This window comes from Bos taurus, chromosome 4, assembly GCF_002263795.3.
Source record: "Bos taurus isolate L1 Dominette 01449 registration number 42190680 breed Hereford chromosome 4, ARS-UCD2.0, whole genome shotgun sequence".
Taxonomy (NCBI): Eukaryota; Metazoa; Chordata; class Mammalia; order Artiodactyla; family Bovidae; genus Bos; species Bos taurus.
Genome location: NC_037331.1, coordinates 61134100 through 61160431, shown reverse-complemented (window position 1 = coordinate 61160431; position 26332 = coordinate 61134100). Strand labels below are relative to the sequence as shown.

The following is a 26332-nucleotide window of genomic DNA, read 5'->3' as shown; positions in this document are numbered from 1 at the left end:
GATCAGCAAGATGCCGAGAGAGCCTGGGGATAAGTGACTCCAAGTGCCCAGGAAAAATCTCCAGTTAGGACTGACTTGGTGGTGCTCCCCAAACCTGCTTGAAACCTTGCTAGGGAATTCTTCTTATGAGTGGGGTTTGTTTGCAGGAACTGTAGGAAAGGGTATATCGTTGTCTGCTCCCATGTGACAAGGAGCGGGTTCCGCCAGTGTGGAATCAGGACCCTAGAGCCCAAGGTGGCCCCGGGAATGGGAGAGTCAAGTGCAGTACTGACATCCACGTGCAGTACTGACATCGGCAGGAGTCCTGCAGGGGGCACAGCCTTCTCTCGATGGCAGGAGAGATCTAAGCAGACCTCAGGCCAGTGGTGTGCTGGAGCTGGCCTCGCTGCAGAACATCCCTTCCCAGAATCCCACTCAGCGGTCCGTCTCAGCTTCACATTTGCCGTGGTAGGAGGACTTGCACCAAGGAAAATGGCACATGCTATAAATCAGGGCTTTCTTTTTTTTTCTTTTGATAGCTTATTGTTGAACATTTACCAGAATACCCCTGCTTCATGCAGATCAGGAGAACTTCTGATCTGTTTACGTTCTCTTGCCAGGTTGTTCAAATGTTGAAGGAAGGTTAGAGGTTGCAAGTTCTGAAGGCAAGATTCGTGGCCTGTTCTCATTTCTGAATTATGAGGGAGTTCTGACCAGAGTGGGACCGTAGAATGAGAGCTTGTAGGTTTAAAAAAGTAGGAGGGGGAAACACTGCAAATATTAATAATTGCCTTTTGCATGTGAGACTGAAATACTCCTCAGCAATAAAACGGAGTAAACTATGGATACATGCTATAATTATGCTGAGCAAAAGAAACCAGACAAAATATGACTGGACTTGTATGAAATTCTAGAAAATGAAAGTAAATCTGTAGTGACAGAAAACAGGTCAGTGGTTGCCTGTGGATGGGGAATGATGGTCTGTAGAGGTAGGGATGGATGGTTGGGTGGTTGGGAGAGATTACAAAAGTGTACAAAGAAATTTGGAGGAAACAATAGATATAGTCACTATGTTGCTTGTGGTGATGGTTTCATGGATGTATACATGTTCAGATTTATGAAATGGTTTGTTTTTTGGGGCTTCCCTGGTGTCTCAGATGTGTCCAGGTGTCTGCCTGTAATGTGGGAGACCCAGGTTTGATCCCTGGGTCGGGAAGATCCCCTGGAGATGGAAATGGCAACCCACTCTAGTATTCTTGCCTGTAGAATTCTATGTATTGAGGAGCCTGGTAGGCTACAGTCGACAGGGTTGCAAAGTCAGACATGACTGAGCGACTTTGCGTTGTTTTCTTGAGGACCACTTTCATATCTTTTGTGTGTGTGAATTGTCTTTTCATACTCTTTCCCAGCTTTCTGGGTTTTGGTCCCTCTGTATTTAAAAGTAATTTATGTATTAAGGTTCAGAGAAGGCAATGGTAACCCAGTCCAGTACTTTTGCCTGGAAAATCCCATGGATGGAGGAGCCTGGTAGGCTGCAGTCTATGGGGTTGCTAAGTCGGATACGACTGAGCGACTTCACTTTCACTTTTCACTTTCATGCATTGGAGAAGGAAATGGCAACCCACTCCAGTGTTCTTGCCTGGAGAATCCCAGGGATGGGGGAGCCTGGTGGGCGCCGTCTATGGGGTCGCACAGAGTCGGACAGGACTGAAGTGACTTAACAACAACAACAATGTATTAAGGTTAGTAACCGCTTGTCCCTTGTCTATGTTATATGTTGCAAATATGTCCTCCCAGTTTGTTAGTTGACTTTGAACTCTGTTTACAATGTATCTTGTCATGCAAAACTTTTTGTTTTTATGTCATCAAATTTATCAATCTTTTCCTGCCTCTGGATTTTAAACCATAGATAACTTTATTTCTATGTCAAGGTTATAGAGAAATTCACTCATATTTGTTTCTAGTAATTGTATGGTTTCATTTTTTATGTTAAGATCTTTCATTCATTTGGATTTTATTCTTGTGTGTGGTATAAGATACGGTACTAATATGATTTTTCCCATATGGTTACCTACTTGTCCTAGCGTTATTTCTTAAAAACTCTATCTTGACTCCAGTGATTTGAGAGATGGCTCAACTCCATTTGAGGGAATAAAGTAATAAAACACTATTTGCTAACATTTTCCCCAGGATTTACTGTGTTAAGTATATAACTTATAAAACTATAAGCACTGTCTCATTTAACCTTCACAATCCAATTAGGCAGTTAATATCAATAACCCAAATTTATAGATTAACAAACTGAGGCTCTAAAAGGTATGTGGTTTAACAAATGTCACAGAGCTGATGAAATAAAAACCCAGATCTGACTCTTACCCATCCTCTAGGAAGACTTAACCTGGAAGTTAGGCCATCCTACTCTTAACCTGTGTATCTATATCAAAACCCATTTTCTGGAACTCATAGCTGTTATCTCAGGCCATGTGCATTTTAGCTAAGATCGTATTGTTGGTCAGGTTAATTGGTATATTCTTGAGATGAGTGAAGACAGCCCTCTTGTTTAGAACAGCAGACTATGAACCCCTCAGACCTACTAAGAGCTTGCCTATCAGTATGTTTATTCTAGCAGGGTAGGGTAGACAAAGACAAACAAGAAAGTATCATGAATGATAAATGCTTTATTGAAAATAAAACCAGGTGCTGTGATGGAGAGTGGCCAGGTGGCTCTTTAGATGAGTGATTGGGGAAAATCTCCCTGAGAAACTTGCATGTAAGCTGGAGTCTGAGAGACAAGAAAGGGCAGGCCATGGGCATAGGTAGAGGAAGAGTGTCCCAGGCAGAGGGACAAGCAAATTCAAAGGCCCTGAGTCAGGACCAGGCTTGATGCACAGGAAGAATAAAATGAAGGCCAGCATGGTTGGAGTAAAGAGGAAGGGACATAATAAGAGAAATCAGAGCACAATCCATGTCATGCAGGGTGTTGTGGCCAGGATACAAAGTTTCTTTGTGTAAAAGGAAATCGTGGGTGGCTTAAATCCAAGGAATGGCATCAGTTCGGGTTTTTGTAGATACAACTCTGGAAGACCTGTAGAGAATGGACTGTGTGAGGCTAGAATCTGGGGGGACAGTTAGGGCTTTTGTTGGAATCCAGGCTAGAGATGGTGAGGACCTGGTTTATGGTGCTAGCAGTGGAGATGGAAAAATGTCTCAAGACTGAGTCAACAGGAATCCTTAAATGATTGGGTGTGAGGGGAGAGGGACAGTTAGTGGGTGGGTGATGGTGGTGCTTGCCACCATCAGATGGGGTGGGCTGGGGGACACGTATGTTTAGGGAGGGTGGAAAAATCAATAGTTCAGTTTGAACTTGTCAAATCTGGCATGCTGACTGGATATCAAAGTGGGCAGATAGACATGAATTTGGATTTGGGAAAAGAGGAGGAGCTGCAGACGCACATATGAAAGTTGCTGTCAAGAGTATTTAAAGTTATGAATTGAATAAGTTTATCCAAAGTGATGACAAACCTAGACAGCATATTAAAAAGCAGAGATATCACTTTGCTGACAAAGTCTGTATAGTCAAAGCTATGGTTTTTCCAGTAGTCATGTACGGATGTGAGAGTCGGACCGTAAAAAAGGTGGAGCACCAAAGAATTAATGCTTTTGAACTGTGGAGCTGGATAAGACTCTGTAGAGTCCCTTGGACAACAAGAAGATCAAACCAATCAATCGTAAAGGGAATCTACCCTGAATATTCATTTCTCTCATTCTCCATCATGAAAGGACTGATGCTGAAGCTGAAGCTCCAATACATTGGCCACCTGATGTGAAGAGCCGACTTGTTGGAAAAGACCCCAGTGCTGGGAAAGATTGAAGGCAGGAGGAGAAGGGGTGACAGGGGATGAGATGGTTGGATGGCATCACCAACTCAATGGACATGAGTTTGAGCAAGCTCTGGGAGACAGTAAAGGACAGGGAAGCTTGGCAGTGCTGCAGGCCATGGGGTCACAAAGAGTCAGACACAACTTAGTGACTGAACATCAACAAATCCAAGGGAGGCATGTAGGTAAAAAGAGGGCCCAGGACTCATAGCAAAGCACAGAGACTGGGCTATACTTAGCTCACCCCAAGACTGAGGAGACAGCCTGACTGGGGGAGAGGCCCTGTGTGGAGCAGTGTGAGGAAATCAATGGGAGATGCAGGAGGGTCAGTTAAGGATGACCCCGAAGCACTAGAGAGGTTGACCCACGTGGAGAAAAGTGGGACTCACAGTTGAATTTGAGGCTGGAAATGGCCTGAAGCGAGGGCATCTGAGCAGGTGAGTCTGTGCCAGGGCTGCGGCAACATCTCAGGAATGGGGTCAGGTAAGAGGATTGCCTTTAGAATGAGACACTTCAAAGGAAAATTTATAGAATTTGTGAATTAAAGACCTCTCTCTCAGTCCTCCATGGCTCTAGTAGTCCAGGACTAAAACCAGTCTCTGCCCCAACCCCGGGTCCTCTCCATCTCCTTGTAGTAATGCCTTACTACAAACACCTGACCACAAAGGTATGTGCAGAGGGGGTATTTGAGTCTACACGGAAGGAGCCAGCTCTGCAAGTCACTGGGGAAGGAGCATTTCTGGCAGAGGGAATAACAACTGCAGGAAAATGAATGTGTAGGGGAAAAGGCATTCTGGCTGCCGGACAGAGAATGCAATTTTAAACATTCAGTGGGGGAGCAGTGGCTAAATCTGCCGAGAGGAGTGTTGGCGGAAGGTGGGGACGGGAAATTCTGCTACTTTCAATATAATCATTCAAATCTGGAGACTGTCACTTTTGAAAAAGGAATTCTATCTGTGCTTTCCTTACAGGAAGGCCAGTCTTTGAACACCAACCTCCAATGTCAGTGCAGCTCTGAGACCAAGAGTGCTTTTTGGAGCCAGACCACCAGGGTGGGACTTCTGACCCTCAAAGTGTCCTGGATATGCAACCTTAAAGCAAGTCATCTATTTCCTCCAGACCTTAGTCTCCTTATCTATAAATTGGGGATAAAAACAGTCCCATCTCAGGATAGAATGAGATAGTTAATGTAAATATTATAATCACTTAATACATATTAGCTGGGCTTCCCAGGTGGTGCTAGTGGTAAAGAACCTGCCTGCCAACGCAGGAGACATAAGAGACATGAGTTCAGTCCCTGGGTCGGGACATCTCTTGGAGGAGGGCATGGCAACCTACTCAAGTATTCTTGCCTAGAGAATCCCATGGACTGAGGAGTCTGGTGGGCAATAGTCCATAGGGTCGCACAGAGTTGGACATGACTGAAGTGACTTAACACACACGAATGTACACATTAGCTATTTTAATAGTGATCCCATTGAGAGATAAGTAGAAAGCTTCTACAGATAAGTAGAAAGCTTGTCCTGTATGTTTGTCTCAAATGGTTTGTCCCTGTATGTCCCAAATTGTTCAGATTCTGTGTTAGACAAATTCTCAGTGTTATGAGTAATCTCTAAACCCTTGTAATAGTGTGAGTGTTAGAAGTGAACTTTGTTGTGGTAAGAAATTTCCCCTTGCTTTTAACTGCTTTAAAGGAAAAGATGACAGAGTAGGGCACGAGGAGCCAGGAGTGGGCAAAGGAGAGGGATGAGGTGATTCTGAGTGACTGTTGACTGTCGATGCCTCCACCAGCAATGAGGGATCAGAAATGACAGGCTATTCCCATGTGGCCTCAGCCCCATCACTGACCAGGAGCATCGTAAAACTCTGAAAAGGGTAACAAATGGCAATCAGGAAGGATTTTTGACAGAAGAGCTAATTCCTCGGCAGAATCTGAACTGTCAAAAGATGAAGGCACAACAGGAAGCAATGAAGTGACCCTTGCATTCAAATGAGGGAGTATTCTGGCATCCCTGGATTTCACATTAAGAAATCAGGCCTTTACCCCAGACTGCAATGAGACTTGAGTAAAATGCAACCTGCCGAAGAGTGTGATACACAGAAACATAGGGCTACTCCATTTATTTTTTTTTTTTAACTTTTTTAAAAAATTGGAGTATAGTTGATTGATAATGCTGTTAAGTTTCAGGTATACAGCAAAGTGATTCAGTTATGCACATATCTATTCTTTCTCAAACTCTTTTCTCATTTAGGTTTAAGTTGTTACGTAATGCTGAGCAGAGTATTACGAGCAGAGCAGAGTAATACTGAGCAGAGTATTACTGTCAGAGTATTACCCTGACAGCACAAACTTCTGATCAGCAATTTAAATCAGTAGTGGCTCAAACTCAAGTTTTGCAGGCTCTTGGTGGATGAGCTTCTTCACAAAACCCAGTTTTTGTATAAAATCAGTCAGACCTCTGGGCTTCCAAAAAACCTTTACCTTTGTCAGATCTCCCAGTCATGGTTATGTAATGAAGTGGAGAAATCTTATTTCTCAGGCTTCTTCTTGGGGAAAGTACTGTACATGTGGAAAGAAATGGTTTGCCCTGCCTCTTGGCAGGGAGGGTAAGACCCCGTGGACATGACCAAGTGCTGAAGGTTGTTGCTGAAGTCAGAGGGACCAGAAGAGTTCCTCCTGAGAGGGGAGGGGAGGAGGAGGAGGGAAGGAGTGAACGTGGAAGTCAGTTCTTGCCCCACATACTTTAATATTTACTCAAGGGGCTAACCTTAAGCCATGCTTGGTGCAAGTGGGCTACCAGTTTTACAGGGTAGAAGGTGGTGAAGGGGTTGAGCATTGTCATGGATGATGCAGGCAAAACAAAGGCAGACAGACCCTGAGCTGGAGGGGCAGGAGGGGCAGGGAGGCCTTGCTGGAGTCTGGATTACAATTATCCACAGGTCACCCCCCACCACCCCCATCATTAACTCTCCTATATGCGTGTGAAGCCCAGCTCAAGAGTCTGAACTTGCAGAGAGATGTTTAGACAGGCCTGGCTGCCTGGAGCCAGTTGTGGTGACTATAAGATTATCATCCACTATTATCAGGAAGGCTTTGTACTTTCCCGTGGCTCTTGGCTAATCAGAATCCTATTTGCTTCAAGTCAACACTCTCACTTAAAAGCAAACTTCCAGTGCACCCCAGAGCTGTGTAGAACACGGCTTTTGGATTTGAATTAGGACTGGTGTCATTGATTCAGTGAGGTTTTCAGACCAACTTTTTTCCAAGGGCTTCCAAGGCCCTATCAACCTTTCGTTGGCTGTGCCTCCCCAGAACAGCAACTCAAAGCGCATCCTCCAATCGCATCCAGGTAACCACCACCTGGTCCTCGTCACTGATGTCAGTCAATGAGGATTTAGAATCCCAGCTTGGTCATGTATGTATATGTTTGTATTTGTAAAGTATTATTTACCTAATATAAATATTTATGAGCTTTTTTAGTGCTTGCTTCTTTTTTCTAGTCACATTTCATACTTGAATCTCAGTGTTCACTTCACTCCAAATGAGGTGATGCAGTTCAAATGAGGGATGGCACTTGAGTGGCAACTAAGGAAGAATTCACAATGTAGGGACACAACTAGCCTTCTCCTTTGATCATCCCCGTTTCCCCCAAATCCTTCCAGCAGGTAGGACATGGACAGCTGAAAAGAGAGACTCATGTTTGACACAAGTTTCTAATGTCAAGTGTGTGCCTGTTTAGACTTGTCCAACACTTTGCAACCCCTTGGACAGTAGCCTTCCAGGCTCCTCTGTCCATCGGATTTCTCATGAAAGAATACTGGGGTGGGTTGCCATTTTCTCCTCCAGGGGATGTTCCTCACCCAGGGGTTGAACCCACGTCTCCTGCGTCTCCTGCTTTGACAAGGGGATTCTTTACCACTGAGCCATCTGAGAAACCCTAGGGGTGTTTCTAATACCTACCTAGAGGTACGTGGAGGGAGCTGTTTTGGAATAAAGAGTTTTCTTGCTGAGTTTCCAGTTACATAGAAAGTCAGACTTGCTTGAGCCCCAGGCCTGGGGCAGAAGTGAAAATGACTAGAGAAGGAGGCATGTCCTTTTGCAGATCAGATATGACTAGTCTGAGTTCTATGAACCTAGAAATAAAGGAAATCCACAGGTAGTTTCCAGAGGGCAGAAAGAGAAGCAAGACTCCAACCCAAGCATATGGGATTGGTGGGAAAACTTGGTTTAAATTTGATAGCATCTTCCTGAGGCTGAACATGGAAACAATTAGCATTTGAGGTAATCAGGCGCCTGGTGGGTAGAAGCAATGTAATACGGTGGAAGGATAGGACCAAGAAGAGAGCGAGCCAGTAGGGGCCTCCTCATGGTTAGAATGTGGCTGACAGTCTGTAGGGACAATGGGTAGACTCTGACTGTCAAATTTTAAAGTTTTCTCTTTCTGCACTGTAATTCTCTTTGTTTTTGTAAATTAATTAATTTACTTTAATTGGAGGCTAACTACTTTACAATATTGTAGTGGTTTTTGCCATACATTGATGTGAATCAGCCATGGGTGTACATGTGTCCTCCATCCTGAACCACCCCCTCCACCTCCCTCCCCATCCCATCCCTCAGGGTTGTCCCAGTGCACCAGCCCTGAGCACCCTGTCTCATGCACTGAACCTGGACTGGAGATGTATTTCACACATGGTTATTGTCATCCTCTTTTGTCACTCTAAATCTTCAGTAAAGTTTGCCGAATCCAAATGTCTTGCGTCAATTGTGTTTGAGAGAATAAAGAAAGGGACCTATTCCTTAGGCATATTCTCAGGGGTGGGGCTGACCTGGAAGATGGGCTCAGCGTGGAGGAGCCTAAATCGTCAACAGATGTTTAGGGAGTCAGGGAAAGTGTGGAGCAGTGGTGCAGTGAGAGAGGTCACAAGCAAACCTCAGCCACAGACATTCCTGTTTTCCCTTTTGACTTTTCACCCCCTCTCCCCATCACCACATCCTCCTTTTAATTTATACTCCGTTTTATTCTCTCCTTAAAGAAGGAAGATGCTAGATATTAGGCCTGAGAGTAACTTTGACAAAATCTGGAAGCAAACTCTGGGCCCTCATTTCTCTTCGTTGTGCTACATGGTCTTGGTGGTTGCCTTGCCGCTGAAACAGTCCAAGAGTTGATGCTGATTTTGCAAGAATAAATAGTTGTGGTTCAAATAAATCTCTTGCTCAATTTTTGCGATCTGGAGATTTTGCCACATAACTGTTCCGATGCCAGGAATTCATACCCCTGAGGCTTTCCTCTCATCATTTAAGATTTTTTAAGAAGATAATTTAGCTCAGCGCTGGTTGCCAGATTGACAGTCTTAAAAACAAGAGGTGAAATCCAATCTGGACAGAGCCTGGGCCCACTGTCTATATTTAGGGAAAAGATTACTCACCCATATGGTCAGCTAGGAATAGAGCATTACTGGGGCTGGGGGTGGGGTAGAGACTTAAAACAGCCTTGACCCTAAATCTCCTGCTCTCAGTTGGGGGTGGGGAGGGGCACTGGTTGGTTGCTGGAAGGGACAGGAATTGTTCAGGGTTTAGTGGGGTGTGCAATGCAAGAGTTTCCCAAAACCAATCCAGCATTTTGCAGTGTGATAAAAATAATCTTTCCTTCTAAAAATAGCCCTCTTAGAAACCAGAGGCCTGGATTTAATTGCAGTCACTTTATAGTAACCACGTACCAAGGTACCAAGGCCCAAGCTGGTTCTTTGCAATATTATCTGCTGTAACCCTGCTCCAACCCCATGAAGCAAGTATTTCTTTCCCCACCACAAAAATGAGCACATTAAAGGTCTGAGAAGGAATTGAAAGCCAGTGCATCACTTAACCTCAATTGTTTACATTTTCTTCAAATCTCCTAGGCTGGAAGTTTCCAAACCTGGTTGCATATCAGAATAAATGAAGACACTAAAAAAAAAACAAAAACAAATTCCTGAGATTTACCCCAGTCCTGGTAAATCATGGTTTTGGGCAAGGACAGTAAGTTCCCAAGGTGATTTGGTTGCACAGTCCTGCTGTCCAAGATTCAGATGGCGACCAGGCCATGCCAGGACTGCTTGGGGAATTCCAGAGTGCCACCTCCATGTTCTTCAGCCTAGAGCCCTAAGTGTCCTCCTGCTGCCCTAGACTCCTCTGAGTTCTTCCACTCAGCCTCGTTCCCTCTAACCTCAGAGCTTCCCCTCTGCGGGGAAGCCTTCCTATCTGTCTGCCTCCTCCTTGCATCTCCGTGTCACTGCCTCCTGGAGTCTGCCCTTTCCCCTGGGATGGGGTGATGTGCTTCTGCACTTTCTCTTAGAACACATCATGTTTTGTAATTACATATTGTGTGAATTTTAAAATTGAATATTGGTCTCACCTACTAGTTGGTAAGTACCATAAAGGCAAGGGACTAAGTTTGTTTCAAAATTGTACCTCCTGGGCCTTATACTTTTTTTTTTTTTTTACTTTATCTTTACCAATTTATTTACTGTTGCTTCTTTTTTTTTTATATTTATTTATTTTTTTTTATTAATTATTTTTTTCTAAATTTTTAAAAGAAAATCCATCCTGAACCCTCCTCCCTCCTCCCTCCCCATATCATCCCTCTGGGTCGTCCCAGTGCACCAGTCCCAAGCATCCGGCATCGTGCATTGAACCTGGACTGGCATCTCGTTTCATACATGACATTTCACATGTTTCAATGCCATTCTCCCAAATCTTGCCACCCTCTCCCTCTCCCACAGAGTCCATAAGCCTGTTCTATACATCAGTGTCTCTTTTGCTGTCTCGTATAGAGGGTTATCGTTACCATCTTTCTAAATTCCATATATATGCGTTAGTATACTGTATTGGTGTTTGTCCTTCTGGCTTACTTCACTCTGTATAATAGGCTCCAGTTTCATCCACCTCATTAGAACTGATTCAAATGTATTCTTTTTAATGGCTGAGTAATACTCCATTGTGTATATGTACCACAGCTTTCTTATCCATTCATCTGCTGATGGACATCTAGGTTGCTTCCATGTCCTGGCTATTATAAACAGTGCTGCGATGAACATTGGGGTACACGTGTCTCTTTCCCTTCTGGTTTCCTCAGTGTGTATGCCCAGCAGTGGGATTGCTGGATCATAAGGCAGTTCTATTTCCAATTTTTTAAGGAATCTCCACACTGTTCTCCATAGTGGCTGTACTAGTTTGCATTCCCACCAACAGTGTAAGAGGGTTCCCTTTTCTCCACACCCTCTCCAGCATTTATTATTTGTAGACTTTTGGATCCCAGCCATTCTGACTGGTGTGAAATGGTATCTCATAGTGGTTTTGATTTGCATTTCTCTGATAATGAGTGATGTTGAGCATCTTTTCATGTGTTTGTTAGCCATCTGTATGTCTTCTTTGGAGAAATGTCTATTTAGATCTTTGGCCCATTTTTTGATTGGGTCATTTATTTTTCTGGAGTTGAGCTGGAGGAGTTGCTTGTATATTTTTGAGATTAGTTGTTTGTCGGTTGCTTCATTTGCTATTATTTTCTCCCATTCTGAAGGCTGTCTTTTCACTTTGCTAATAGTTTCCTTTGATGTGCAGAAGCTTTTAAGTTTAATTAGGTCCCATTTGTTTATTTTTGCTTTTATTTCCAATATTCTGGGAGGTGGGTCATAGAGGATCCTGCTGTGATGTATGTCAGAGAGTGTTTTGCCTATGTTCTCCTCTAGGAGTTTTATAGTTTCTGGTCTTACGTTGAGATCTTATACTTTTGATAGAGGGAGGGAATGAATGAATGACCTGAGATGAGTGCGGAAGCAGGAATAGGAGAATGGGGTTCTAGTCTTGGTTTGGTGCCAATTTGCTTCTGTACAACAATTTGGCAAGCTACTCCTTTTTCAGATTCTGTTTCCTTCCCTGATAAACAAGGGGGCTAGATTAGACCCATGGGGGCCGTGCATGCGTGCTAAATTGTTTCAGTTGTGTCTGACTCTTTGTGACCCTATGGACTGTAGCCCGCCAGGCTCCTCTGTCCATGGGATTCTCCAGGCAAGAATACTGGAGTGGGTTGCCATGCCCTCCTCCAGGGGATCTTCCCCACCCAGGGATCAAACCTATATCTCTTATGTCTCCTGCATTGACAGGAGTGTTCTTTACCACTAGCACCACCTGGGAAGCCCCAGACCCATGGGTGTCACACTCCACTAAGTGTCAGAGTTGCTGGGGAGCTTTGGTCAAGTGGAGTCCATCTCTCCTTCAGCAGGTCTGGAGTGGGTCTGGGGCCACATTCTAAATGAGCCCCAGAGGTGCTGATGCAGGTGGGTCTCAGGAGTGGGACAGGGGGCACATTATAATAACATGGCCTGGGTAAATTCTGAGGTCCTTTCTAGCTATGACATTTTATCATTTTTTCAGTTAGCAAACAGTTCTTGTGGTCTGTGTATGAGGAAGACAGAGAGGACTCAGAAAAATTGTGACTTCTCAGAACTTCGGCTGCCAGATCATGCCATCCATGAGAGGCAGAGTGGAGACCTTGGTTGTCATTTGCTTTGTAACTCACTATACTTGGAACCGCCACTTCTTGATATAAGAAATTCACTGCAATACACTCCATGTTAAAAAATATACTGGAAATTTGAACTGTTCTCAGAAGACTCCAGATAGTACTCAGGAACTCCAAGTGTTGGAAACCATCCTTGCAATGAATGGAAATTCTGGGAGAGAGGGAAGGCCATTTAATTATGGCCTCTCCTCTCCTCCACTTTAAAAAAATTATAAAACAAAAATGGAAAGCCACATGAAATAAAGGTATAGGTTTGTGATTTCTTAATCACTGCTCACTTCATGAAACAGCTTTGCCAGTCCCCCAGAAGCCCCTCTGCACCCTCTTAACTCTTTCCTGTCCCTTGAAAGTAAGTACTTTCTTGACTTTTAAAGTTATCACTTTCTGGTGTTTCTAGTTCTATCATCTGATTGTGTATTCCTGGTCTTTATATATATGATGAACTTGCCATTTGTTAAAAACATTGGTTAGTCTTTAATGTCCCATTAGATTCACAGTCCTAGCCCTCTAAGACCAGCTTCCCTCATAGCTCAGTTAGTAAAGAATCTGCCTGAAATGTAGGAGACCCAGATTCAATCCCCGGATCAAGAAGATACCCTGGAGAATGGAATGGGTACCCACTCCAATTTTCTTGCCTGGAGAATCCCATGGACAGAGGAGCTTGGTGGGCTACAGTCCATGGGGTTGCAAGAATCGGACATGACTTAGTGACTGAACCACCACAGCCCTATAAGAGTGAGGGGCACATAACCTGCAGAGTTTCTCACGGGCTGGATTTTGCTGATTGCATACTCATGGTGCAGTTCAACATGTTCCTCTGTATTCGTATTTCCTGAAAGTTGGCAGCTGGAATCAGAGGTTTCATCAGTCTCATTTCCAATCCACTTGGCAAGACTATAGGCAGTGGTGTGTTCTTTCATCAGAAGGCACATAATGTCTGGTTTTCTCTCCCTTCTCCTCTTCTCCCTCCCCTCCCTACTTTTCTTTTCCTCCTTTTTCTGTCTTTTTCTCTCCCCTTCCTCCCTCCCTTCATGCTGTTGGCCACCATTGATGTTCATGATCAGTGTCAGAAGCCATTAATTCATTAGGGACTGAAAAAATTGTGACAGTCTAATTCTATAATTTCTTACTTATTTAATTATTGAAAAACTGTAGGAAGTGATGCTTTCCTTCATCTACAATTTGGTTAGCTGGTGCTACCTTTCATATAGGTAAAGCAAGATGAATGAAACTTTCTTTCCTTTATTTAGCACCTTTTAAGATAACGAATTATTTCTCTATCATACTCTCCAGGTGACCACCTACTTTAAAAATACTATGATCTCACATTTAAAAGTATGTTAAATGAGTGTCAATCTTTTGGAATTATTATTTTTTCAGAATCTCAATTGCTTTATCTTCGGCCAGAGGGAACCGCTTCAAGTTGGCTAGCAGGGGTCCTTCTGCCTGAGGGGGCTCCCCCTCTCTCCTCTAATATGAATTTAAATCCTATTCTTCAATCCTTTTGCTCTTGGGACTATTGAGAGCATATTTGAAGACATTCCTTCCCTTTAGCACCATTTCCATCTCTGGCTGTGAACTTTCTAACAATGAAACATGTCAGTGGATTTCAAGGATGCATCCTTCTATTGCTGAAAGTATCTGGATTCACCTTGTGAAAAGTAGGAGTCAACTGTCACAGCTAAGAGGAGCCTAACAAGACATGACAACTAAATGTAGTGTGGTATCCCAGATGGGAAAAACAACACTAGGTAAAAGCTAAGGAAATAGGAACAGAGTATGGACTTGGGTTACTAATAGCGTAACAGGCATTAACTCTAATGGAAGTACCATGCTATAAGACGTTAGATGTTAATTAGAGGGAGCTGGTTATGAGATATATAGGAACTCCCTGTACTATCTTGGGGGTTCCCTGATAGCTCAGTTGGTAAAGAATCTGCCTGCAATGCAGGAGACCCCAGTTCGATTCCTGGGTCAGGAAGATCCACTGGAGAAGGGATAGGTTACCCTCTCCAGTATTCTTCGGCTTCCCATGTGTCTCAGCTGGTAAAAAATCAGCCTGCAATGCAGGAGACCTGGGTTTGATCCCTTGGTTGGGAAGATCCATCCCCTGGAGAAGCGATAGGCTACCCACTCCAGTTTTCTGGCCTGGAGAATTCTATGTACTGTATAGAGCCTATGGGGGTCGCAAAGGGTTGGACACAACTGAATGACTTTCACTTTGTACTATCTTTGCAATTTTTCCATAAATTTAAATTTAAAACTTCTCTAAAGTAAAAAATTTACTTTATAAAAGGAGAAATGGGAGTCTAGGTAGCTTTGTAGGCATATGTCTCTTGTAAACTCAGTAAACTCACCAACAGATTGAACACGCAGAGCACAAAGAGATGCAAAGGAAACAGACTGATCAGGTGAGTAGCAAAATCTCCTAAGGGAGATTCATTATGAACCAAGTCTCTAATTTGAGGGTTAAGGAAGTAGGGTGTGAACTAATCAAGGCAAACCAAATATATATATTTATCTCTTCATTTTTTTTTGGAAACCCTTTTAAATGACAATAAAGAATTTTTTAAGGGTAAACCCAAAGAACAAAAAAAGTGGAAGAGTAGAAGAACAGCAGAAAGAATGAGATCAACCAAGTTTTGGAAGCTGATGGGTAGTCAGTTGATTGGATGAGGGGAAATTGCTTCAATAGCACAGAGAAATTAAAAACTCAGTGTTGCCGAGGAGATGCTAGGAAAGGACTAAAGGAGAAAACCAAGAAAGAGTTAAGACATGGGCTCCAGAAAACAGAGGTACCAGTGCAGGGCAGCAGGTGAGAGGCGTCCCCAGGGAGACTGCTGTTTAGCAGGCATGAGCACTGCCAGTGTGGACAGGAACAGGACGCTGAGGGCTACAGGTGAGACTCCTGAAATTACAAAAAGAAGCATTTATTAATACTAGGAAAAAATTTTTAAGTACAAGAAAAGAAATGACTCTATTGCTCTACTAGTCTCAGTTGTGAAAGAGGGTGACAGTGTGTGAATAAAGTGTAAGAGAATTCCATTTTCACCTTGTAGAGTAAAAAGTCAACAGAGGATGCATAAAAGTGAAACATTATTTTCACTTAAAAATTATGACCATTAAAGAAAAAGACAGGTGGAAAAGAAAGTTGAGGTTTATCACCCCAAAGTTATGGGCTGAGCTGTGTCCCCCTCCAAAAATTCATAGGTTGAAGTCCTAACTCCCAGTAACTCAGAAATGACTGAGTTTGGGGACAGGACCTTTAAAGGAATAATTAAGTTAAAATGAGGTTACTGTTATTATTGTTGTTCAGTCACTAAGTCTGGTCCAACTCTTTGTGACCCCATGTATTGTAGCACACCAGGCTTCCCCGTCCTCCACTATCTCCCAAAGTTTGCTTAAATTCATATTCATTGAATCAGTGATGCTGTCTAATCATCTCAGCCTCTGCTGCCCTCTTCTCCTTTTGCCTTCAATCTTTCCCAGCATCAGGGTCTTCTCCAATGAGACAGCTCTTTGCATCAGGTGGCCAAAGTGTTGGAGCATCAGCTTCAGCATCAGTCCTTCCAATGAATATTCAGGACCGATCTCCTTTAGGATGGACTGGTTGGATCTCCTTGCAGTCCAAGGGACTCTGAAGAGTCTTCTCCAACACCACAGTTCAAAAGCATCAATTCTTCAGTGCTCAGCTATTTTGTGGTCCAACTCTCACATCTGTACATGACTACTGGAAAAATCATAGCTTTGACTATATGGACCTTTGTTGACATAGTGATGTCTTTGCTTTTTGCGGGGGTTGGGGGGAGGCTCAATCAGAAGGACTTGGACCCCCATCTTTCTTTTTAATACGCTGTCTAGGTTTGTCATAGCTTTTCTTCCAAGGAGCAAGGATCTTTTAATTTCATGGCTGCAGTCACCATCTGCACTGACTTTGGAGCCCAAGGAAAGAAAATCTGTCACTGCCTCTATTTTTTCCCTTTCTATTTGCCATGAAGTGATGGGACCAGTTGCCATGATCTTTGTTTTTTGAATGTTGAGTTTTAAGTCAGCTCTTTCACTCTCCTTTTACCCTCATCAAGAGGTTTTTTAGTTCCTCTTTGCTTTCTGCCATTAGAGTGGTGTCATCTGCATATCTGAGGTTGTTGATATGGGATGGCTACTAGGATGGTTCTAATCCACTGGTGGCCTTGTAAGAAATCAGGACACAGACATACACAAGACCATATGAAGATACAGAGAGAAGCCAACTTTCTTCAAGCCAAGGAGGGAGGCCTCAGAAGAAATCAACCTTGCCAACACTTTGGTTTCAGACTTCTGGCTTCTAGAACTGTGACACAGTAGCAGTGTTGTGTGAACCACCAGTCTGCAGCCCTTGGTTATGGTGGCCCGAGCAGGCTAATGCACTCAGCCTCCAGATATGGAGGTGGATATTCCTGAAACAGTAGTCCTGGGTAATAGGTATATAAGGCCATGGACTTGCATGCAGCCTCTCAGCTGGGCCCTGATTCTTCTGCTGCATGAAAACCAATGTTTTCAGGGATGCTTCAGCTTACTGGAGCCTCTGGTCAACTAAGACTGGCTGCAAAGGGTGACATTGTCCCTTGGCACAGTGAAGCTCCCTTACTGTGGCTCTTCCACTTGTTGACAGGACACAAGTGGGCTCCTCAACACTGCTTCCTTCAGCCCTTTTGGACAAACTGTTTTTGCCTTTGGGGCCTCCCTCTTTGGAAGTCACAGAGGCACAGTGTCCAGGAGAATTCCGTGGAAGGCAAGCTGCCTTGTTTTCGTTTTTTTGGCAGATGCTGAAGTTATCTTGCTGTTTGTACTACAGAGACACTATAAATCTTCTGAGTGAGCCTCTGCATGTTTCTGTAAAATGTTATGATCTTCCATGTGAACAAACTGATAGTACAAACACTGATACTGAAGAAAAGAACTTCTGAGACATATTATGTGAGGTTCAGTAACATTATGGAAATATGACCTTTCTTATGAGTCTATATATTGCAAACTAAAATGATAAGGAAACTTCCCCAACTCGAGTAGTAAGACCATTTTTTCTTCTTTGTGATAGTTTTGACAGTCTGCTAACAAGTACTTAGAGACTGACTCCCTGTTCTAGTTCAATTTTGTCTTCTCTGTGTGAATTTGGGTATGAGTGTATGATAGTGCATCATTAATGTTAATTTTTGTTGTAGTGTTTCCAAATACAAGTGGAGATAGAGTCACTCTTCCAAACCACTTGCTCTTGTTTTAAGCACTAAAGGCGCTATCCTGGGAATCCTGTCAGGGCTGAAGATTCTCTAGAAGAAACAGACTCTGGTTCTATTTGTCCTCTTGTCAATCCAGGTTCATGAGCATTAAGAGAAAAGTGGACAGAGGAAGTTGGCATATCAATGGCCTCTGGCTTTGTGGATCTGTTGAAACTTCCTGCTCTGGCCAGTTTTAGAGCTTCCCAGGTGACGCTAGTGGTAAAGAACCCACCTGCCAATGCAGGAGATGCAAGAGACTCAGGTTCGATCCCTGCGTTGGGAAGATCCCCTGAAGGAGGGCATGACAACCCACTCCAGTATTCTTCCCTAGGGAATCCTGTGGAAAGAGAAGCCTGGCAGGCTATAGTCCATGAGGTCGCAAAGAGTCGGACATGACTGAAGCAACTTAGCACGTGCACAATGGCCAATTTTGTTGTTGTTATTTTTTACCTTATTATTCCGGATGTGAGGGCTTTACACTTTCTGCTAAAGTAGTACGTATGTCTGTTTGCATTAATAGCCTGAGTTGTCATGGGTAGGATAGGCCTCCTCACTGCTGGTTGGGCCCATGCCTAGCTAGCCTTTCAAAGCTGTGTTCACGGCAGCCCTGAGTGCACGTAAGGGGCAGTTGTCCTGGTTCTGTTTTGCAAGTGCTGTCTTTGTGCGTCTTCATTTTTCTTTTGACAATTCTCCTGTGCCATCGTAATAATGGGAGCCCAGTGGTTGTATCAGGCAGACTGGGTGCCTTTATCTGCAGCACACAGAATTGCAGTGAATGAGAGCAGTGTGATGTTCACCTTTATAGGGTCTTTCAGGAGGATGGAGTAACTGGCAGCTGTAAAGCCGCAAAAAGACTATCTCTGGCAATGTTCTGTAAAAAGCTAAAATAAAAATAATGTTTCAGAGCCTCATCTGCATAATAGTAACAGAATTCAGTATAATGGTATACGGCATAATAACAAAATTCCATTCTTTAAAATTCTAAAATGCATTGTCTATACACTTGCTTTCTTCATTTTTGTAATGAATTACTTTGGAATATTCATTTCACCACAAGTCCAGCAAGATCCTGACCACAGCCCATTTAGAGGGCCAACCTGCTTTACGTGTCTCAAGGAATTCAGCTGATGAAATAGTTTGAACTAACCAAGAAGTAAAATGCTAATGTTCTAAAGGTATGCTTTCACCTCTTTTTAAAAGATTGTACTATATTATGAAAATACATTCATAAAATTATTAAGTAACAGTATCATCTTATGGTATGAATTCATGCTGAGCCGCTTCAGTTATGTCCGACTCTTTGTGACCCTATGGACTGTATAACCCTCCAGGCTCTTCTATCCATGGGATTCTCTAGGCAAGAGTACTGGAATAGGTTGCCATGTCCTCCTCCAGGGGATCTTCCCAACCCAGGGATCAAATCCAGGTCTCCTGCATTGGCAGGTGGGTTCTTTACCGCTGGTGCCACCTGGGAAGCCCCACATCTTATGGTAACGTGCTAAAATATGTTGTCTGTAATAGGTATGGCCTGCATTTTTGAGTTTTATGGAATACTGAAAACAAACATATAGAAAAGCAGTTTAATTTAAGCATATTCATGCAAATCTGGAGGAATTTAGAGAGAAATTAATCCCTGAGACAAAGTATCTGGCTCATTTATTCAAAGTATACAGTATTGTCATTGTAGAAAATTTCACAGCACTGCATGGTTGGTGTCATAAATCTGTGACAAGTCATATATTACACAGTTAAAAGTATCATGTTGCTGCAAATTTGGTTTGATAAAGCTCTGCATAATTTAGAGGTTAAAAAGAAATGTTCACTTTTCAATCAAGTAATTTCCATGGTGAAAGGGTTTAAATTGAAGTGACATAAAACAATTTTCATTTAAAAATGTACTATATCACAGCCATAATTCAAGTAGGCTTTAGAAAATGTTGCATTTTGTCTAATTAGCAATTAGCTTAGAGATTTGATTATTTCCCTGGGAAAGTTGTTCCAGTATTCAGGATAGAAGGTCACATTTCACACATCTGTCTGCCACGCAGACAAACGCATGCCTTCTGCCTCACAGACCTTTGCTTTCTGTGTCATTCACCATTTGAGGCTGATTTCCAGAGCTTTCCACTTGGGCAAAATGAACCTCCTCTTCTCTGAACATCAGCAGCCCATCCTCCCACCCTCTCTGCTGCAGGGTTGGGGGAGGCCGGCTTTAGAAACCGGAAACTGAAGGCTTCACTTTGCAAATCCTCACGATCTCCAATTTCACGTAAACATTGCACCCCCAGGGAGACTGAGCCGAGAGACTGGAGTCAGACATTTGTTTGAAATCACCAAGCAAAATCTAATATAAAGAGGAGTGTGAGATGACAGCGGTGCAGAACACCAAAGACCGAATGTTTATTCCTCAGGACGTCAGCAGCCTTGAGAGAGCCATGGATCTGTCGGCTGGGGAAGCCTAACTACACAGGTTAGCTCCCCACGTGATCCTCAGGGGCAGGGGCTAACCTGTCAGTTATTATTCCAGCTATTCCATGTCTTGTATGTTTGATGCTTGTGGCTTAGACACACCTGTGTGTGCGTGTTAAGTCGCTTCAGTTGTGTCTGACTTTTTGCAACCCTATGGACTGTAGCCCACCTGGCTTTTCTGTCCATGGAATTCTCCAGGCAAGAATATCACGCCTTCCTCCAGGGGATATTCTCCACCCAGGGATCAAACCCGAGTCTCTTTTGTCTCCTGTGTTGGCAGATGGGTTCTTTACCACTAGCACCACGTGGGAAGCCCTTAAACACATCTGAAGTGCCTAATTAATGCCAGAGAACCCAAAGTGTTGTCACCACAGACACCACACTCCAGCCTAGCATAGACCAGGCTATCCCAGTGTCGTCTTTCATGATCTCTGATGTTGGGCTGCTCTCGTGCCTGAAGCTCTGTAATTATAGATTCAACCTTTGTTTCCTGGTAAAAAGCTGTCCTTACTGAGACAGAAAGTGCTATGTCAGATCCTTCCTATATTCCAGAGCTTCCTTGCTGAGCTGAGGGATTGTATTGATGGTCTCAAATACCTCATTGTCTTGCTGTCCTCAAACTATTTTATCTCCACATTTCTTAATTCTTTTGAGTAATTCTGGTCCCAAAATTTAGAAGACTGTTCAGCTAAGAGAAAAACTCCCAACCATAAAACAAATTTTTAAAAAAGGAAACCCAAAGCAATTAAAGCTTTAATTTTTTATGGCCCATATTTCTCTAAATGTAAATGACTAATACACATCATGAAATATTAACCATGTTGGTAATCCAGAGTTATGTATGATGTCAAGTCACTCCCCATTGTCAATGAAAAGCTTTCAGGCAGCAGTTTCTAAAAACAAACAGAAGCTTCCAAATGTCCCATCAGGGGAGTAAGAGCTCACTGGAGGCCACATTTTTCATAAGTACCAGTCTTGAATGGAGGGAAAAACTTCACTGGACTCCAGGCAGGGCAGAAGAGAGAACTACACGGGAGGATGCAGGACAGACCTAAGGGAATCCACCAGGGGTTGTGACCTGATGCAGCAGGTACTTTGGCAGAAGAGACACCTCCTACCATGATTAAATTCAGGGTTCATACATGTTTATGTATCAGGAGGTTATATCAGAGAGGAGGCCCTGCTAGAGACTGAGCTTGTTTTATTTCCTTTTCTTCAGCACAATAGATATGGGTCATGTCCTAGAGTAATGAATGCTGGCAATGGTCTTAGGGGCATAACAGTGTCCTCCAGAAAGGGCACTGGGGGCCCCTGGAAGTCATGGCCCATGGCCTACTGTAGCAGGCAGGCTATCCAGGGAGAAAGGAAAGCTCACCTAGAGGAAGGGGACCAGTGGCTCTGGGTCCCAACCACTTGAAACCAGCTTGAGCCCTGGGAAGAGATGAAGCACTTTGAGAGACACTGTGGGAGCAGGACTCAAGCATCCTTAGTTGGTCCAGTGCTTGAGGGTGGCTTGTCTTCCCTAGAAGAAGCACAGCACCCTGCTTGACCTTCCCAGCCAGCAAAAGGTCTTCTCAGCAGGGAATGGGCAGCATTGTTGTCAGGGAAACAGTCTTCTGCCCAATACCATGTGTCAGGAGAACCACCAGAACTGAACAGACTAGCTCTAGTTAGCTCTTCTGTGGGTGTGAGAAGCTGGACCAATCCACTCTGAGTGGCATAAGGACAATTAGAGGTGGAGCGGGAAGAGAGGCCTCAGTAGGGAGAGCCTTGCTTTCTGATAATAGAGTATATGGGATGGACAAATATTTTGTGGCAAAAAACTGTTGTCTGCTAACCCAACAATCCTCTGGAATAGCTTTTTCTGGAAGAACTCACCTCCCATGACAGAGACTTAAAATGCCGAGTACTCACTCTCTTAAACTGTCTTGGTATGTGGTCCAGTTTCTTTTATTTATTGTAGTTGAGTTACATTGTTGTGTTAATTACTACTGTACAGCAAAATGACTCCATTATATATGCACATTTTTCATACGCTTTCCTATTATGGTTTATCACTGGATATTGAATGTAGTTCCCTGTGCTGTACAGTAGGACCTTATTGTTTATCCATTCTATATATGCCAATAATTATAGCATCTGCTAATCCAAAACTTCCAATCCAACCTTCTCCCATCCCCCTGACCCTTGGCAATCACCAGCCTATTCTCTGTGTCCCTGATTCTGTTTCATAGATATGTCTGCTTGTGTCATATTTTAGATTCCACATGTAAGTGATATATGGTATTTGTCTTTCTCCTGACTTACTTCATTTAGTATGATAGTCTCAAGTTGCATCCACGTTGCTGCAAATGGCATTATTTCATTTTTTTTTAACAATTGAGCAATATTCCATTGTATATATGTACTATGTCTTCTTTATCCATTCATCTGTCATGACCATTTAGATTGTTTCCATGGCTTGACTATTGTGAATAGTGCTTTTTGAGTATAGGGCTGTATGTATCTTCCTGAATTATAGTTTTGTCTGGATATATGCCCAAGACTGGGAGTGCTGAATCATATGGCAATTCTAATTTTGTGGTATGTGGTCCAGTTTTGATCAATGAGATGGTGGGATAGTTTCTTATGAGCTTGAGGGGAAATTATTTTTCTCCTGGTAAAAAGACGGGGATAGGCAAGAAAAGTTTGCCTCTTTCTTTCTTGTCTTAAACATAGCTTGAGTGTGGACATGACATTTGGAGCTGTGGCAGCAATATTGTGAACATGAGGAAAAGCCCAAGAGTATCATAAGTCAACTCAGAACTCTGATACTAAACAGCCACCAAACCAACCTTAGAATCACCCTCCCTTTATAAGTTTATTTTAGTTGGGTATTCTATTATTTGCTATTGAAAACGTTTCCATAATTAGCAATGTAAATGACAGAAAACCCAACTAACCCTGGCTTAAATCATAGGGACATATATTATTTACTTAACAGAAAGACTAAAAGTAGATGATCCTGAGATTGGTTCATTGGCTCAGCCACATCATCAAAAATGCAGACTTTCCTCATGTGTCAGCAATAGATTCTGACCTTTAGTTTTTGCTTCATGGTTGCAAATGGTTGCCAGCAGCTCCAAACATTCCATCCTGGCATAGGCTAGGGCAGGAAGAGGAGGGCAGAAAGGGATCCTCCTCCCCAGCTGCCTCTCTGTTATCAGGGAAGAACATCTTTTTTGGCATAGTCCACTCACTGGCAAGAAGGAATGGGACAGCCATTGGTGACTTAAAGCAGGTTCTGCTTGGCATCTGCTCTTTTCTTCCTCCTCTGCTCTTCTCCTTTCTCAGCATGTCCACTGCCCTTGCTAGCAACCCTCAAAGTCTCTTGGTGATGCTACATTTTTGGGGTTTCTTTTAAACAAAGCATGAGAGTAAAGCATGTTTGAGCTTTGCTCTGTCATTGGGGCCCCAAAGAGACTGCATGATCCCCCTGCTACTGTCTGCAGGCCTTGCTTCCACTGCTTCCCCTCACAGAGGCAGACCTCAGGGGAGTAGTTCTTAATGAGGCATGATTCTGAACACATACACACCCCTACTGCCAATGGACATTTGGTAATGATTGGAGACTTTTTCAGTCTCACAACTGGGGAGGCGGTGGTGCTACTGGCATCTAGTGGGTAAAGGCTAGGGAACTGGTACTAATCCTTCAATGCATGGAACAATCCCCCACGCAAAAATTAACCATACCCACATGTCAGCAGTGCCAGGGTTGAGAAACTTAGCCCTAGAGGATGGGACCAGGGCAGACAGCCACCTTTCCTCCTTTTCTTAATGCCTCCTTGCTTTTGTCCCAGGCCCTGATAAATATGGAGAATGTCCATATTCTGTGTTCCCTTCCAAAGACATGAACGTGCCCCTGGATGGTAGCAATGACCAAGTAAACAACACAAAGGAGACACCAAGTACTTACTTATGTTGGTTCACTGATGAAATAAACTAATGTCTTGAGTCTGTTGTCTTTGGAAAAATTGCAGCAATCACTGCATGACTTATGTCTTAAATGGCAGTGTTGCAGCATTAGTAAGAGTGTTTCCAGAGGCCATTGCAAAAGAGACAGGCACTATGGGAGGAATGTGGTCAATTCAATCCATTTCTGTTGATGAGCTTTGGAAGTGAGCAAAAGGTCAGCAGAGGAGCATTCTAAAATTAAGACTCATGAATAGTTTGGATCTGGGCCTTGTCTTCCTACTCACCCCTGTCTGCCTTCACATTATTTCTACCAGGCTCAAGTGATAGTACCTTCTTTTTAGACTTGTCATTTCTTGGTTTTCTTTTTTTACAATATACCTTCTTATTCTTAGTCTATTTTCATGCACAAAGAGAGACAGACCAACAAATGAGAGAAAGGAAAGAAATCCCCCACACACTTAAGCAGGATTCTCTTCTTGTCAGTGATGGAGTTGGCTGTTTCCACGGACATTCAGAGTGCTCTCCTAAAATAATCATGCCACGTGGAGATGGCAGAATTGAAGGTGCAGATATGTCTACATTATAAAGAGATCCTCACCCCCATCCATTGTCTAACACAAGTTAGAAGTTTTTCACTTACATACCTTTGCTTTCTGAGTCACATCAGATCTGTTTAGGTGATCTCAGGCCCACAGGGTGATTCAGCGGTGTCTGTGAAGAAAGCTGAGCGCTGAAGAATTGATGCTTTTGAACTGTGGTGCTGGAGAAGACTCTTGAGAGCCCCATGGACTGCAAGAAGATCCAACCAGTCCATTCTGAAGGAGATCAGTCCTGGGTGTTCTTTGGAAGGAATTATGCTAAAGCTGAAACTCCAGTACTTTGGCCACCTCATGCAAAGAGTTGACTCATTGGAAAAGACCCTGATGTTGGGAGGGATTGGGGGCAGGAGGAGAAGGGGACGACAGAGGAAGAGATGGCTGGATGGCATCACCGACTCCATGGATGTGAGTTTGAGTGAACTCCGGGAGTTGGTGATGGACAGGGAGGCCTGGTGTGCTACGATTCATGGGGTCGCAAAGAGTCGGACACGACTGAGCGACTGAACTGAACTGAACTGAGACCCCAGGCCACTTTGCTCCTCCAATCTAGGCATGCAGCTTCCACCTCATGGTCAAGGTTGGCTGCACCATCTTCCATTATCACAGCCCACATTCCAGCCGGCAGGAGTGCAGCACTCCCCCTACTTTTAAGGGACATTACAAGCTGCCCTCATCCCTTCTGCTCAAATCCGTTGACCAGAACCTGGTCACACAGCCACATCAAGCTGCAAGGGGTGCAAACTGGAAAATTGTATTGGGAGGCCCAGTGTGCTAGCTACAGTGTGAGAATTCTGTCACTGAACTGCTTGCTAAGTGCTAGGCTCTGTGTTGGGTTTTACTTGGATTACTTGGTCGAATCCTCACAACAAAAGCAGATACTCTTCTAGTGTCTGTGTTACAAATGAGGAAGCTGAGGTACAGAAAGCCCACCCACTCCCAAAGCAGACCCTAATTTGTTAAGGAACTGCCAGTGGGTGGATGGTAAATGGGGAGGGAAGCCAGCAAGGGCTCCATTTCAGGCAAAATCCCCACTTCCATCCCACCCCACCCCACCCAACCCTGATCCTGCAGCATGTGAAATGCCATGAAAAGTACAAAAAAAGCCAGGTCTGTGGGCCTAGAATGTGCTGAATGAATGAGGGAGTGAGGAAATTAAGGAATGTATGGGTTCAAAACTTGATTATTCTCAGGAGGACAGGAGATGAGCTGAAAATCATTTTGGGAAATAGATTTTCCTCCAAACTACTTAACCATCTCCCTCTCATCCTCCTGACCCCCCAGGAGGTTCTAACCCACCCTTCTATGCAGCAGCCTTGACTGAGGGCACCTGTTACCCTCAGGTGTGAGGCAGAGAGTCGGCACAGTCGGATGTTCTTTTTCCATCCTTGTCTGAACCTGACCAACCTGTAACTTGGCTGCAGCATTGCCTTGTGAAGTTGGGCAAGTTTCTGGAAGCTTCACCCCTCTGATCTGAAACCAGGGAGATTAGAATAGTTTGTCCTTGTCTGAAAATCACTTTGAGACTTGCAGGCAGCAGATAGCCCTCCAAATAAAATATAATCTCCCCTCTGCCAGACCAAACATCCTCAAGGTCAGGTTCACAAATCCCACAAGAAGTATGAAGCTTATGGGTCATTGAG

At 43.6% G+C, this 26332-nt stretch overlaps 1 protein-coding gene across 1 annotated transcript in view; it reads left to right on the top strand.

Moving 5' to 3' along the window:
- The first annotated feature begins 19863 nt into the window (after positions 1–19863).
- Positions 19864–26332, top strand: part of EEPD1 (endonuclease/exonuclease/phosphatase family domain containing 1) — a 191522-nt gene continuing 185053 nt past the window's right edge. Inside the window, exon 1 of the mRNA XM_010804256.4 lies at positions 19864–20140. The gene's annotated coding sequence lies outside the window, so the exon portion shown is untranslated. The remainder of the gene's footprint in view (positions 20141–26332) is intronic.